Below are 6,434 nucleotides of genomic sequence, written 5' to 3' on the forward strand. Positions count from 1 at the left end.
TTGGCAAAAACTGACTACATAACTCAGATCCTCGCGTAAATGTTTGATTAACTTTTCTCGAGGTGCGGTTATAAGTATTAAAATTTTTGAAAATTTGAATATAAATCAGAGACTAAAATAACCCGTAACCTATTCGGCAGTACAATTTTCTCATCATTTAAAAATTAGCTCAGAAATACTTGTGATGTCGCTTCTCCGAAAACGCAGAACAATGAACACCCTGTCTTAAGGTCTTAAGACTTTAATTAATGAACTCAGCGAAACTAAACGCACAACACAACTCCGCTAAAGTTGCACGCATTGCGTGCCAAATCGGTTAGTTCGGAAAATAGCTAATTAAAAAGTAAGGAAAATGGCTGAATCCCTGGTTTAGCTTTACGCACATTTGACCCCCTCTGCAATTCCCAGAGAAGACCGCTATAATGGCAGCGGATTATAAAGATAAGAAGGACAACTTCCGTGAGTTATAATTTCAAGACCCTCTTTTTGCCTTTTTTAACTGCATTGGACACGCACGGCAGAAAAATTCGTAAAAATAAAGAGGGGATGTGTAGATAATGTAGAAAATTATGTTTTTAACTGCAGTAGACTGAAAAAGCTCAATCACATGTTACAGCGCACTGCGTTGAAAGCTAAAGTTGTATCACATGTCACCGGGCATAAGTTTCAATAACCGATAAGTTGTCTTGAGTATTTTCCAAAAAGGAAATGGATATGAAACCTCAAATGGCACTATAAACGTTAGTATCAACATGATAGATAAGCGAATACGTTATGTTCTGTAAATATGTGAAATGAATTTTAATTCCTTACAAAGGTATTGTTGTTTGTTTATTTTGATAGCATTTTTTATCTGGCGCTTGAAGAAAAGATCGTTCGATTAGGAGGAAATTTTTTCTATAAACGTACAGGAATTTTAAGTTAAAATTAAATAATAACAATTCTAAATTCACTGATTCATTAAAATTAACAAAATTCGTAAAATTAAAATACAAAGCCTGTCAAAGCTCTAAAAGGCAGAAGTCTAAAAAGCATTGAAACTGAAGCCAATTGAAAACTAAAATGGGTATTGTATAAATTGATATTTATTTTTCGATTGTTATAGTGTGTTGAAATACTGATTCTTTTTAATTTTATTTTTTGACAACATAAGAAAGTATTGCTTTAAAAACTATAACTGACCTATGTTTGTGTTTAAATTATTCAATTAAAATAATTGCACATTCTTAAATGTATATCTTTGCGAACTCACAGAAAATGAATTTTATAGAAATATTCTCAAAAACTTTAACCAAACTAACTATTTTACATTAACAAATCAAATAACAAATACGAAGAAATCATTCATAAAATATGTTCTTACAATTAATTCTCAGTCTCTCGATGAGTAAAAAGTGAGGTTAAGACTGCCAGCGATGAAATTTTAGTAGCATCTTAAGGAAGAGAAACCGATTTATTTTATTTTTTTCCTATATTATGTTACTTGAAAGGAGGAATATCTCTGTGTAAAAGGCGCTTTCAAGACATAGCGACAAAGTCATAAAATGTACCTTCCTATAATTTTTCCTCGACGAATCACCCAAAATTACCGTCCATAAATTAATAGTGTGCGACGGGAATGCATTATCGACACGGAATTTTGCCACTAACTGCTTTTGCAATTACGAAATGGCTGATTTTGCGTTACGCGCCATTGGGATTTTTTAAAAAGGCCGACTAGATAGGCTTGTTTGTCTCTGTGCATTCAAGGATCGCACTAATCAAACTGTAAACAATTTGAAGGATAGAACTAATATTATTTGCGGCATCGCGTACTGATTCAGTCACGTACAGAGACTAATTTTCGTTATAAGTTTAGTAAGACAAACGGACATTTGCCAATGAATTTGCAGGTAATTTTGGCAGGATTCTAACTCTACTGAAAGAACAACCACTTTTTCAAAAATTCAAAGGATTTTTCGGATCGAAAGAATACCGGCAGCGCTTTCTTCAGGTATTATAAGTTCATATCAAGTGACTTTAGTAGTTTGAAATTATTAATTTAATTATTGTTTTATAATTTCGATTACTACATAACGCAATTATTCTTTAAGAAAAATAGGCATCATTTGTTTAATGTCAATGTAAATAAATATTTTTGTATTTTTGTATATTGGATTTTAGGGGAAGCAATTGCAGATTTAATTTGTCAATTTTTTCCTTCTTAGTGGGTAGAGCGAAACACTGTCATAACAACAAAAGAAAAGCACATACTATACACCATACAATACATTAGTGCGTCGGGCATTCATTATTTACAATAGCATAGAAAAAGTTTAAGTGCGTGGATGCATATTTTAAATAATACAAGGTGGCCCAAAAAAGTGCGGCGCCATAAAACTTTTTTTTAAAGACACACCCTGTTTTTATTGGCATATTTTTGTACCTTTTGGTGTTCTCTCTCATGTGCCCGATCAAGTTTATAAAGAACGATCAACTGACAGCTACCTATTAAAGTCTGTAAAGTGATAAATAAACATCTAGATATTTTTCTGTGTCTGTCTATGATATTTCCCAGTACTTTTTTAGTTTAATGAGGATATTAGTGGTTTTTGGTGAATATCTCTAAAACCATTGAGGATTTTAATACATTCATAATAACAATATACTTGTAGTTAAATTCAACAATAAATAATGAAATAAAATGTGTGCCATTTAAAAATACGAAAAAAAGCTGATTCGAAAGTTGCAACTTTTGCAACCAAATTTTGACCACCCTGTATGAAATAAGAAAACCCTGTTTATTATCCGAATATTATTTGACCTCTAATATTTTTTTTACACTGCGTAGATGGAACAAAACTAATCAAAACTAAACAAGACAGATGTAACAAGATTTTTTCTAATTTTTCCAAGCGCGCAAAACGATCTTTTCATCTTTTTTTTATTTATTTATTGCTCCTGCAAATAAAAAATATTTTGGCACATAAGAGAAAACACGAAAAAGAACCTAAATGTGCCAAAAAATACAGGCCGTGCCATTTAAAAAATATATGTTAGTTATGATGTTACACTTTTTTCGACCCCCCTGTATATTTTAAAATATTTTTTTAAATTGCATCAACCCAAATTCTACAACGTTTCCTACTACACTAATGCATCCTGTATACTGCTTTTGAAGAAAAATTAATTGCATTTCCCACTTTGTATATCTTGTTCCTTTTGAAAATCGATGAAATCGAATTTTTCGAAAGTATCTGCGCTCATATAAAAATTTTATATCTCGATAACGGTAGGTCCTGTAGGATTGATGTTGGTACAGAAATGATCACCGTCGAAAAAAAAAAAATTTTTTTGTCTGTCCGTTCTCCGTTCTCGTCTCTTGGTTTTTCCTAAATAACTTTCGAACCGTTTTAGCTACAAAATTGAAATTTACCTCCTTTTTAACTCTCCACGAGGCACATAAGCTTATAAGAAATGGCCCTGATCCGACGCCAGTATCCATCTTTTTTTCGCGATTTTCGACTGTTTTTTGGACCTTGCTATGAAACACGATATGTGTTCGAAATTTGAAGCAATCGACTTCATATTTGGCACATATATGCAGCTTTGCCCCGTAACAGAAACCATTAAAAATGGGGGGCTGGGGGATCGGGAATTATTTAAAAAAAAAAAATAAAATCGCGTGTGCAAGGGTCTACAAAAAAAACATTTTTCAAAAGCGGTTTACAAGACCGAAAAAGTTCTTGAACCAGAAGACGCAGTGGAAACGACTCCATAAACTTTTATTCTTGACAATTTTTCAAAATTATACAAATTCAAAAAAACTGAAAAATGGGTTCTCCTATTATTGAAAATTGGCAATAATTTCAAATCTGTGTTTTAGATGTCAGTTTCTTTTACATGACGATATAGCCCATAGAGACAGCTTAAACTTTTGTATTTACGGTATTGTACAGGATGTTCGCGATATTCCGTGCAATATTAAAAAACATAATAAGTACTCCAAATTTGCAGCTACTGACTTCAGACTTTAGAGAGAAGTAGAAGTCTGAACCCGCATTTAGACTCTTTAAATTGGGAGCAATAAAATAAGGCAAAGTATTTTTTTTTAATTTTCAGAAAACAAGTAGTTTTTTGAAAGCCATTTACTCCATTGGAAAAATTCGGATACCAGGATACTAAGGAGATCCAGGGCTATATCTTCTATTTCGAACATTGTTGGAATTATATACAGGGTACGTCGTTTGTCGGCAAAAAATTCTAATAGATCCTAGAAATGTCCGCTTTTGTGGGTAAATTAATGGCCATACATGAAAAACTTTTAAAGATGTGATAATTTGATATGACCAGTATCGTAAACTGTGTCGAGAGAGAGTTTAAGGTTTCGTGTATAATACAGGGAACGCAAGATTTGAAAAACTATAATTTTAAATTGCAATTAATTACCAGTTCAAATTTTGATATTTACCGAAGTGTGCCGTAACTTTGAAGTTCGAAGAGATGTGAAGGACACTTTATACAGGATGTATTCACAATCAAATTACATCGATTTTGTGAAAGTTCCATAGTGGTCCACAGGAGCACGATAGAAAAACATTGCGTCACTATAGGACAAAAATCCGCGAAGCGCCTTCTTTTTGAAATAAAAAGCGCTACGAGCTGCGAACTTGCCCCGCCCACCGACGATTTTTCAAAGCAATCCTGTTTGGTAAGGACTAATTGTATTTGTACCTGCTGCTAATATTAATAGAAAAAATTATTCAAGAACTATCCCCAGAAAGAGTGGTTTTTATACAATTTTCTTCTTAAATATTATTACTTTCAAGATATAAAGTTGAGTGTAGTGCTCCATGGGACACCTCGTGATTTTTTTTCTTTTATATTATTTAACTGTCAAAAATGGGGCAAAATAAAATCCGGGCAATAATTTTCGATTCTTGAAAGACAGATACGCAAAATCTGGAAACATGCCAAACTTAATCAAAATATGCAGTAACTGTTTACACATTACTGATACAACTACAGTTCATTATAGTATATGTTCCCCCATATCCGCTATTATAATTAGATATTTAGTTTTAGATTCTTCCCAATTAATCATCTAAGTGAGCGAGAAGATGGACAACAGTAACAGTAATTTGCCGACAACTAAGTAAAGTGGCCAATCCCAGTAATCGTTAAAACCAGGAAAAGTCCACAACTATCAATGATTTTTGGATTTGGTAGGACATGTTGATGGTCTATGTAGTTTTCGCAAAAAACAACTGTTAAAAATTTTGAACTGAAACGTTTTTAAAATCAATTAATCAAATGACCAGTTTGTTTCCTACGAAGCTTAATTTTCAACCTAGCGATATTGGCAGAATTAGACTGAATATTTAAACTCTACTACTAAATTGTTTTAATCACCTGCGAATTTTCTCATGAGGCTAAAGAAATGCTTTGGTAAGGTGAAGCTAACAATTTTAAGCGGCATGCAATTCCAAATGTACGAGCTGTAATCTTTTGAAACACTACCGATGTATAGCAACGAGGTTGCGATAATTAAAAACAGACTTTACTTATACTTATTTATAGGTGCCCGTGATACAAAAACCTTATCTCCAACAAATCGGAAATCCTAAATTGATTGCAATATTTTGTTTTCGAAAATTGGGCCAAGGCCAAATTATTTCCAATTGCAGGAATGCGATTTTTTGCCTTTCACGACAAATGCAATAACCTCTCCAAAAAAATTAAAAATAAATAAATAAAGGGACGTTTTAATTGGTTTAAACATTTGCACACATATCATCGAGCGTGTTATCGGCATTTGCTATTCCGTTCCCACAATGCAAACTTGTTTACATATAAATACGTATTGACTTAACAACCATGGATTTTATGTCACAGCAAGCAAGGGTCAAAAGACTTTGTTACTAGATGAACAACTTCCTCCTCGATCTTTGACCCTTCATTTTTGCTTGTTTATAGGCGACGGCAATAATGGTTAACATTAGCAAGCGCTTTGCCATGAAGCGAGCTTTTTTCGCTAATAGGTTGCGATCTTTGAACGTTTTATTAGATTTTTTTTTTATTTTATGCATAATAAACATTTAGTGTCGTATTCCTACTTAAAACAGTTTATTTCGTATGGCACTTGAGGATAAAAAAGGTATTTAAGGATACTTTTAGAAAATAATCGAAGGCTCGTGTGAACTCGACCAAGACAGGAAATGTATCTAAATCGAGACTAAACTATTTTGAGACGATTTATCGCCAGATATTTCCACAATACAACCGGTTTCACCGTTACGTTGCGAATACAGAATTATTCAAAATATAGAATACAAATACAAAATATACTTTTGCACATATCATTTTGTATCATTTTTACGCAATGCACATGAATTGCGATTTAGTGCGATTTTGATGAAAAAAAAAAAGGTTAACAAAAGTTGCAAATTTTGTAA

At 32.7% G+C, this 6,434-nt stretch overlaps 1 long non-coding RNA gene across 1 annotated transcript; it reads left to right on the forward strand.

Moving 5' to 3' along the window:
* The first annotated feature begins 1,834 nt into the window (after positions 1-1,834).
* On the forward strand, positions 1,835-5,954 carry LOC132705418 (uncharacterized). The gene is made up of 3 exons (XR_009619425.1): positions 1,835-1,892; positions 4,102-4,690; positions 5,059-5,954. It is a non-coding gene; the product is annotated as an uncharacterized LOC132705418 (long non-coding RNA).
* The last annotated feature ends 480 nt before the right edge of the window (positions 5,955-6,434 follow it).

This window comes from Cylas formicarius, unplaced genomic scaffold (assembly GCF_029955315.1).
Source record: "Cylas formicarius isolate icCylForm1 unplaced genomic scaffold, icCylForm1.1 PGA_scaffold_7__23_contigs__length_41026272, whole genome shotgun sequence".
NCBI classification, from domain to species: Eukaryota; Metazoa; Arthropoda; class Insecta; order Coleoptera; family Brentidae; genus Cylas; species Cylas formicarius.